Genomic DNA, 10,181 nt, shown 5'->3' with positions numbered 1-10,181 from the left:
GTGTGTGTGTGTGTGTGTGTGTGTGTGTGTGTGTGTGTGTGTGTGACCTGTTAACCAATGTGAATGCCACATACCTGACTGAATGCCAGTGTCCACTCTAATTGTTGACTCATAAGGTTCACGTTCCTGAATGATTTCCAAGCTGCTAAAGGCTAGAGTTCATCTCAGGTGTATGTGCTGACTGGATCAAGCCTGGTCTGGTAAGAAACACACAAGAAAGTGAATCATCACTGCTAAAACTCCACATCTGAGCAGGAATATAATAAAGAATTAACTTTGGGGAATAGAAATGAGAGAATATCTATTTTAAAGATTTCTTTAATCACTGGAAACATTAAATCCGATGCTTTTAGTACTATATAAAAATTAGCCATATTTAAGCAATCAAGTAGTTATGAAAACAATGGGCATAATCACTTAATCATTATCAACTTTTTTTTTTTTTTTTGGTTTTTCGAGACAGGGTTTCTCTGTGGCTTTGGAGCCTGTCCTGTAACTAGCTTTGTAGACCAGGCTGGTCTTGAACTCACAGAGATCCTCCTGCCTCTGCCTCCCAAGTGCTGGGATTAAAGGCATGTGCCACCATCGCCCAGCTCATTATCAACTTTTAAAGATATAAAAAGCATTAGAAACACCGGCTCAAATGCATGAAGAGACTCACCACCTAATGAGACATAAAATGAATCAAACATCCAATTAATAATGAATCTAGCATAATATACTTAACATACTTTAGTTCAGCAACATGTAGAATTTTTTACATTCACAGGTGTAAATGCATGTTCTTGTGTGTGATTATGCACATGTATGTGCATGTAAGTGAAGGTCACAGGGCAAACTTGGGAGCCAGTCTTCAGCTGCTGCTACCCACTTGCTTCTTTTGAGACACCGTCTCTCATTGGCCTGGAACTCACCAAGCAGGCTACCCTTGCTGGCTGGTGAGCCACAGAGGTCCAGCTGCCTCTGCTTCCTCAGTGCTGGGATTCCAAGTGTGCCACCACACCCCGCTGTTTTTATGGGTGCTGGGATTGTACCCAGCTCCATGTGACTTCCAGACAAGCCCTTTCATGACTGAACTATCTCTTCAACCCTCTCCCATATTTTTGAACTTACCTAAATATCCAGTCTTTCACATATGCTGTGAAGAAACACACATAGTATTTTTTCATAATATTCATGTATTTCTTGGATTATTTCGCCGAAGCACACCATAGAATTGAATAAATTTCCCCAAGAGGTGCAACCAAACACATCTGAAATGCAGAGCAAACCATTTGAAAATATCTTCCAGGGCGGAAAAATAGACATCAGTGAAGTGTTGCCTTTTTTAAAGCACCACTTCCCCCCTGTAATTCAAAATTCTTTTTTCTGCTTTCTGCGCCATGGTGCCATGGGCCACTGAACTGCCAGCAAGAGCCATAATCATGGGCAACAGAAGCCAGACACTGGGTCAGGGCGAGCTGGAGGCCCGTGCTGGCTGGTGGTGGGGCTGTCCTCTCTCTCAGAAAGAAAGACTTTGCCAGAGTGAAGACAAAGGGCAATTTGACTGAAAACCAGTTGCCGTGACACAGAAACAGATGTGACAGAAAAGCTCGCAAGGATGTGAGAAGGGCCACGACTGCTGTCGTTAATTGTATTCAAATATTAAATGCCAAAAATTGAAAAGAGAAGTGTCCCAACCCGCCCCTAAAAAAAAGGGCAAGCTGCTATCAACTGAACACATGTGACTGAGAAGTCCAAGATGACTCTTGTCCTAGGTCAAACTACTCTTTTAAACATTGTTTTTCATAGCTAAAGCACTCCCAAAAGTACATAGACTGATGGTGCCAAATTCACGTAGTTTCTAAAAACGCCAAGTTGTGTGGGCGTTAGAGGCACTGAGCTTGCTCAGCACGGAGGGTTGAGTATGGTTAGGGGTACAGAGAATAGGACCCCAGGGTCCACTTACCCCCAACCTATTTTCAAAAACCTATTATTAGTGGGAAGTTCGGGACAGGGGATGAGTGGGAGAAACGTGGGGCCTTCCCTCTTGGCAGCACGCTGCCTGGGACGTTCTATAATTTCCTTCGCTGACCACGGAACGGCTAGCCATTATGGCTTTTCGGCCCTGCACATTTTCTGTTGTCGTCTATTGCCATACACAACAGAGATGACCACAAATATGCCAGTGGAGCTGTAAGCAGTGAAATCAAAGGACTTGTGGAGCAGTAGTTCAATAGGAAGGAGATACGTGACTTTCCGTGGGAATTCTCAATACCTGTGGGATTCGGTGAATGACTAAGAATCTTTGTAATGTGCCTTTTAGTAGGAAAAAGTTCAAAATAAAACATAGTAAGCCAAAGTACTGTACATTAACACTACATGCAAATGCAGGTACTTTCACTAGGCAATTTATCCCATCCTTACCATCCTAGGTACACACCTAAGTTATAAAATGGTTTTACTTCATATTCCCTATCTTTCCTTCTGCCTTCAGTCCTTATATTGCAAGGTTACAGACACCAAATCCTAATCTCTTCACCTTATACACACAAAATATTCCCCCTCAAAGGAGGTCTACAAAACTATGCTATGCAGGCACACTGACCGGCTGCTTCCAAACACACTTGACTTTTCTGGTTTTAGAAGTCTGACCTCAAACACCAACTGTAAACTGCTAACAAAACAAGAATTTCTGAGTAGGTCCCCTTAATTTTTGAAGGTCTCTGTTGGCTTCAGCCTGCCTCAAGGAGGGTCAGGAGAGCAGGAGCTCTCATTTTCCCATATTAAAATGCCAATATGCTGGGGAAGAAGCATTCAATATGCCTCATTAGCCAATAATACACTCGTTGAATTTCTATGGTATAAGTCTTCTCTGAAAATTATTAAAGAGTGGGTTTGTTGGGAAGCAAGATGGCGCGATTTTCTCCAGAGGGAAGGGAAGGTCTATTATCAAGGTTATAGTATGCAGAGCACATGCCCTGTGTACGCAGTACAATGCTACATATACTGTCTTGTCTAATCCTTGTTCAGCTGACATGAGGCAGATAACTTCTCCACTTCAGAAATGAGAGAAGTCAGATGCCAAGAGGTAACTTTTGCCATTTTAGTCCTAAGTGCTAGATATCCTCATGAAAAGGTGCATGGGTCCAGAGGCCTGGCTGATTCTCACCGTCCTGAAGGCAGCAGACATACAGGCCCCACTTGGGAGGCTAGCTAAGCTGGCCCAGTCATCAAGCCTGAGCAGAAGCAGATATCTCGCCCGGCTCCTCAGCTAGACCACACAGAAGGCTCTGCTGTGGCAGGAACAGTGTCTGGCTCTTGCTGACTGGCCTACACCAGTCTTCTTGAGTGAAGGCAGACCTCGCGTTCTGTGCACAGATGGCAGGAGCTACAACCTGTACAATGTCTCTCACGGAAATGCTGGGAGCAACGGACCCACAGCCATTTGCTTCCCTCCAAAACTCCTTCCGAAGAGTAACCCTCAAGTCGATTGTTCTTTCTTTTTGTTTTCTTTAAAGTTTTTGCTATTTTTAGTTATGCATATGTTTGTGCGTCTGTGTAGGGGCATGTGTATCTGAGTACAAGTGCCCACAGAGGTGTTGGATTCCCCTGGATCTAGAGTTACAGGTGGTTGTGAGCTGGCTGAGCTGGGAGCTGGAAACAGACTGTGGTCCCTTGCAAGAGCAATGAGAGCTCTTAACCTCTGTCTGAGCCATCTTCCTGCTCCCAAGGCAACTGTTCTTATATATGAGTGTGACGCACACCCACGTTACCTGACTTCTGGGGGAAACATGAACAGACATCTTTACCCTCCATAGACACCGAGGACAGACAACAAAAAAAATTGTACCCAAGTTCAGACCTTTGAGTTTAGGAGTTGCTTATAGAAGCGTGTGATAGGGATTACATAAAAAAAAAGAAATCTCACCACTTTACCAGCAAAACCACCCCAGCAAAAGTGATAACTCTTGTCAGCTCCATTGGAGAGTCTTCCCCTCTCCAGTGACTGCCAATGCCTTTAGATAGAACCTTCAAGAGCCATGTGAATCTTACAACTGTCTTAGTTTCTTGAGCCTTGTAACTTTTATCATCTCCTTGCGTTCTATAAATTTCTCTTTTCCCTCCAAGAAGAAATAGCTTGGTTTGGAGGAAATAGTTACATGATACATGGCATAGATATTCGCATCAATCCAGTGCGACCTATATAAAGTAAGAATATAAAAAGGGCAAGAGAAGAGAGGGTTGGTACTGAAACCCATTAGACACATTGCAGATGAATGAAACATCAAAAACCAAAACAACACCATTTTCCCTCATTGGCATGATAAATCTGCTCCAAAATGTGGATTCCCACAAATCATTTCCTTGAATTAGATGAACTCTTAACTCCAGCCCACATTTTTTCCCTTGAGTATATTTTCACATACATACATAATTATATACATACATACATACATACACACATACATACAAACATGCAATGAATTGTTATCATATTTATACCCTTTTACTTTCTGACTTGGGGTTACTATTGCTATGATGAAACACTATGACCAAATGTAAACTGGGCAGTAAAGTCTTTATTTTGCTTACTCTTTAATGCCATAGTTCATCATCAAAGGAAGGAATGCAGGACAGGAACTCAAATAGGGTGATAACTGGAGGCAGGAGTTGATGCAGGTGCCATGGGAGGTCCTGCTTACCACCTTGCTCTCCACAGCTTTCTCAGCCTGCTTTATTATAGGAAAAGACGCCTTTCATTTATTATTTATCTATTTATTTATCTGTCTATTTGTTTATTATTCATTCATTTATTATTTACCTATTTATTTGCTTGTTTGATTTGTGTGTGCTTTTGTGTATTTGTGTGCATGTGTGTGATACTGAGAGTTCATCCAGGGCTTTGCCCATGCTAGGCCAGTACTCTCCACTGAATATATACATAACCTGTAATCTGCAATGTGTGGGGTCCAGCAGCTTCCTTCCGTCCTGGTGAAAAGTGCTTGTCCAAAAAGAGTCACCAGTGTCTTCAACACCTCCCCTTTCTTGTCCATAACTTTCAATTTTTTTCATTTTTTGGCCAGAATGTATGTTTTCCCCCTTCTGAATTCCCGCTATAAATCTAGCTAAAAGCAGTGAGCAATACACGTGCCGTACTTGAATGTTATACTGTCCTTCAAGTTTCCCTTGAGAAATTAGTCTATTACATCAATGTTTTAGGAAACACAAAACATAGACGAGTTCTTTGCAAATTCAGTAAAATAAGATCTAATGCAGTCCTCAGCAGAGTTCCCTGGTTCCCATCTACACTCCTCTGAGTACGACTTCTACTGCTCATCTTACGTAGGCATTTCGGTTTTCCGAATTCTCATAAATCACTCATTAAACTCTTCTTAAAGAAGCCTAGAGCTTCTCCAGCTCCTATATTCAGAGTCTTCCAAATTCCTTCCACGAATTCAGTACCACATGGTCAAGTTCAGTCATAACAATGACCCTACTTTTGCTAAAGTTTTTAATATTAATTGCTTCTATCATTGCTGCTACTAAATTCTGTGAGAGCAACAACTTCAGGGAAGGTTACAATCTTTAGCAGGAAGTTTTTGCAGATCAATATAACTGGTTTTAAATATGGCAGTTCTTTTTTCTTTTTTTGACTTGATACTTTCTAAGGATGTAAAAGTATTCTTTTTAGGCAAATCTTCTCTGAGAAATTCTTGAATAACAAATGCTGAGAATTGTTTTTTTGCTTCTGTTAATGATCCCCTTAACAACATCTAAAATTCACATAAGGAAAAAAGTCCCTGGGCATTCTTGTGAATAAGTATCTAAATGGAGTTAATTAAGATGGGAAGAGCTGCCCTAAATGTTGGTGGAACTGTTCCATGGGCTGGGGTCCTACCCTGACTACAAAGGGATGGATTAGATGAGCGTGAGCATTTATTTCCCACAGCTTCCTGACTGTGGGCTCATCGTAAACAGCTGCCCCCTTCTCCTGTTGCTATGTGTTTCTCTGCAGGACAGGGTGTACCTCCAATGCTCCTGTTGCTATGTGTTTCTGCAGGATGGGGTGTACCTCCAATGCTCCTGTTGCTATGTGTTTCTCTGCAGGGCGGGGTGTACCTCCAATGCTCCTGTTGCTATGTGTTTCTGCAGGATGGGGTGTACCTTCAATCTGCGAGACAAAAGAAATCCTCCTCTCTTTAAGCTGTTTCTGCCACATCATTAGAAAATAATTTGCATATCTGCCTTTTTCATTTTTCCTTCCTTCCTCAGTGACCAGTGGACCTTTAGCAACTATTGGTGTGTGGTGCATTGAAGCACGATTAATAAAAGCTCAGAGACTGATATTGGGACTCAACCTGGAGACCAGAAAAGCAAAAAAAGCCAGTCACTGCTTCTTACCTCAACCTTTGTCCGAAAATGACGATCCTGCGTCCAGGAACCTCAGAAAGGGACTGAGACCGAGGACTGTCTCTTCCTGTTTCATACTCTTCTCGAGGGCTGGGATTAAATGCATGCACCACTGGGATTAAAGGTGTAACATACACTGCCCAGTTTCTATGGCAACTAGTGTGGTTACTGGGAATAGTGTGTGTTACCTTACTGCCTGGTCTGTAAGGCTGACCAGTGGGGCTGCTTTACTCTCTGATCCTCACGCAGACTTTATTAAAACACAAATGGAATGCCACTGCAGCACACGGTGTTGGGAGGGGGTGCACTTAATTTGGTTTTGAATGAACTAAAAAATATTTTTAAATTTTTACATGCTTAACTTTCAGTACAGTAAATACATCATTTGCTGTAATTCACATAAATGGTGGCCCTTTGGAGGTATCAAAGACTACTGGATTTGAAGACATCTGAAAATTTAAAACTCTAGATAGATATTTCTATATCCCTATTGGTCAGTTTTTAACAGGTGTGTGTGTGTGTGTGTGTGTGTGTGTGTGTATACTGAATTTGTTTATTCTCCCAATACTCAAATTTTGATAATAAAGAGAAGGAAATTAAACCTGCAAGAGTTTATCCTCTGACACTTTGAAAGTTTCTTAGAGTCTGGAGTGTTTTACTATGCTGTCGTCAGAATAATTTTAGGCTCTATGCCTCCAAATACAGTCTGCCTTTTACCAGATTTATCTAATACCTATTATATAAACGTTATCTTCTTATAATGGTGGAGAAAAGACTGATGGAATGTTTTCCTAACTTCCTCAGGTGTCAGGTATTAGATGGGAGAGATGATCACACACACAATGGAGTTCAGATCGGCTTGCTGGCGCTCGGGCACACCATGATCCTGTACTGTCTGGTCCAGCTTCCTGTGGGCTGCCCGGGGGCGGTGCACAATCCCTGGGCATTCTCCCAAGGGTGGGGCAAAAGCCATAATGACCTAACACCACTTTACTGAGCTTTAAAAAGCGCAGCAACAAAGCTGAGACCAGCTGGAGAGCCTGAGGAAGCAGCGTAGACCGGCAACTCTCCTGGTATGGCGGTCAGTCACTCCTTCCTGAAGATCCAGCCTGCTTCAACTTTAAGGCTGATAAGAGCATGCGCAGAAAACTCAACTTCTTCCCCAGGCCTGGTAAATGAGAACATTCCTAACCTATGAAGAAATATTATCCATAGAGTTCCTGTTAGTCCCTGTCTTGATGTTATTGGCCTAGTCAATGAAACACGATCCTGAACAAATTCTGCATTCTCAGCCATTCCAAATCTTATTCTGTGAAAATCTATGGCCCCCCATTCCTTATGTTTGTGTAGAATATTGCAGCTCATAAAACATATTCACCGTAAAATGGACTAGGCAGGACCTACTGTCCTTATTTTACAGGCCAGAAAATTGGAAATGTGGAGAGCAGAGATTTATTTCCGGTTAGAAGGAATAGGAGCCCTTTGAAACTGTCTGCAGCATGAGGGACTATCATTCATGGACAGCCTTGGGTCATCTTCTGTCAGCCTCCTGGGGATTAGACGAGAGCAAGAGAGTCTAAGGTGTGCACCAGCGTCACTGGAAATAGCATGCGAACACCTGCCAGCACAAGTTTTTCTCTATGCATCATAAGTAACCAAAACCCATCCAGGTGCTTAGGAGGTTCCAGGCTCTGGAGAGGAGTCTTGGTGCACATTCGCCGGAAGTTCTCCGTAGGTCTCTGCCCACCATGGGTCCCAGTGGCCAGGTCCCCAGGTCCCGATGAATGGACAGCATCCTTATGCAATCTGTACTGGAGCTTCCTTAGTGTACATTTTCACAGTTGCTGCTCTAAACACAGAGAGGACAAAAATTGCCTTTGTTCTCCCGAAAGCCCAAAGAGGACAACAAGACTCCAAAGGCTTTGCCTGGCCTTCGAGCCAAACTTTCCCTTGGACATGCTTTGCTTACTTGATAAAAGATTTAACCTGGTCACAAAAACAAGCATCAACATAAAATAAGGTTCAAAACTATGAATAACCTGAAGTAAAACGTAAAGGCAAAGTTAGCAGTGATACTGCTGTCCCTATAGGATGTGGGCATCTGGATTGTCCTAGTCTAGGTAACTGGCCATGTTTCTGTTTTGGTACAATGAGAGTTCTAACAAAAATGACAAGGTTTATGAAAAATGCATTTTATTTTCATCTTACTTTGAAATCTATATTCTTCACACCCCCCAGATTTGATTCTCTCTGAAGAACACTTTCACGATAGTGTCTAATAGTCTTTAGTTATTCTTTTTGGACTCCAGCTCGTAGCCACTTGACTAGGTATTCTCTGATGGCCAGCCTCAGCCTTTGCAGCTGCAGTAACCGCGCTCTCTCTTCCCTGGGGGTGGGGGTGGGGTGGCACTCACCTGCAAAACCATCACAGTTGCCCACTAAGCCACTGAGGACACAGCACTTGGGATTGATTAGTCTGCCATTGCTCTTTTTCTCCAAGTAGTAGCAAACCTTGAATGCCCGATTTGAAAAACATATCTGAAGCCATAAAAGGCATTTTAGAGGAATTTAAATGGGTTAGCTAATCTTCTAATGATCATTTGCATAGGTCTTTTGGATGTAGAGCTGACTAAAGAGAAAAAGGAAGTCATTCGGTGCTTGTCAGTCATTCAGCCATATTGGTGTCCATGTCTTTGGGATGATGTCTTTAAATGACTGACCATGACCTGTGCTGGTTTCTTATTGACATCACCTTTTCAAAGGAACTTGTGTCTGTGTTTTATAAAATAGCATAATCATTTAACTGAGCCATACAGTTTTATGGGGTGTGACATAATTCATTGGCAGTCTGTCCAGGAGTTTATACCTTGAAGCTATGTTTATGTCTTTACTAAATGCTTATTGGACAGAGTTCAAAATTTTCAAAATAATACTGTGTTCTCTTTGATAGAAAGTATGCTATATCCGAAGACAGTTTTTGGATCACCAAACACCAGGTAAAACCAGGGCAATATTTCTGTCTGACAAGTAAATTGCAACAATATAAAAGTTATTACATGAAAGAGAATGTCAAAACTTTCCTCACATCACTTTCTGATTAGACATTCACAATAGTTGTTTTTTGTTTTTTTTTTTCGAGACAGGGTTTCTCTGTGGTTTTGGAACCTGTCCTGGAACTAGCTCTTGTAGACCAGGCTGGTCTCGAACTCACAGAGATCCACCTGCCTCTGCCTCCCGAGTGCTGGGATTAAAGGCGTGCGCCACCACCACCCGGCCACAATAGTTTTTATAATTCATCATCGTATTACTAGTAACGGTTAAGAGGCATGGGGTCTAGAGGACACAGTACTGGCCTTGCCACTTGTGGCTTATACAGAAGAAAACTTTTCTATATCCACTTGTATTTCATGACTAGAGTTTTCATATTAAATAAACAACAACAACAAAAGAATAAAAACGTGCAAAATGTATCTGATATGGGCATTTTTATATGTACAGAACTTTACAGGAAAAAAAATAGAAAAATAGACTTAGGAGTTTATGTAATATTTCATCAAAAGATGATAAAGCATGGAGAAATAACTAAACAAATAAAAGAAGCTTTGGGCTTATAAGGGTAGTGCTTTCTGGGAAACTAGATAGATGAGGAAATCCAAATGGTAGATAGGAGCTATTAATTCAAATTTGTTTGCATAGAATCTCATCTATATTATCTCCAACTGCTACCTTAAGAGCAGGTCTCTCCCTTACCAGGAAGAAGGGGGCACATTCACAGAGGTAATTTGTGA

At 41.9% G+C, this 10,181-nt stretch overlaps 1 long non-coding RNA gene across 1 annotated transcript in view; it reads right to left on the bottom strand.

The window, feature by feature from the left end:
* Window positions 1-82: 82 nt before the first annotated feature.
* LOC101994510 overlaps window positions 83-10,181 on the bottom strand; it is a 47,362-nt gene continuing 37,263 nt past the window's right edge. The window contains exons 2-3 of the long non-coding RNA XR_001229251.1: window positions 1,114-1,253; window positions 83-197 (exon numbers count right to left, since the gene is read on the bottom strand). This is a non-coding gene — a long non-coding RNA (uncharacterized LOC101994510). The remainder of the gene's footprint in view (window positions 198-1,113; window positions 1,254-10,181) is intronic.

The sequence above is a fragment of the Microtus ochrogaster genome, linkage group LG4 (genome assembly GCF_000317375.1).
Source record: "Microtus ochrogaster isolate Prairie Vole_2 linkage group LG4, MicOch1.0, whole genome shotgun sequence".
Lineage (NCBI taxonomy): Eukaryota > Metazoa > Chordata > Mammalia > Rodentia > Cricetidae > Microtus > Microtus ochrogaster.
The sequence above is the reverse complement of the archived record's forward strand: the minus strand, read 5'-3'. Positions and strand labels throughout refer to the sequence as shown.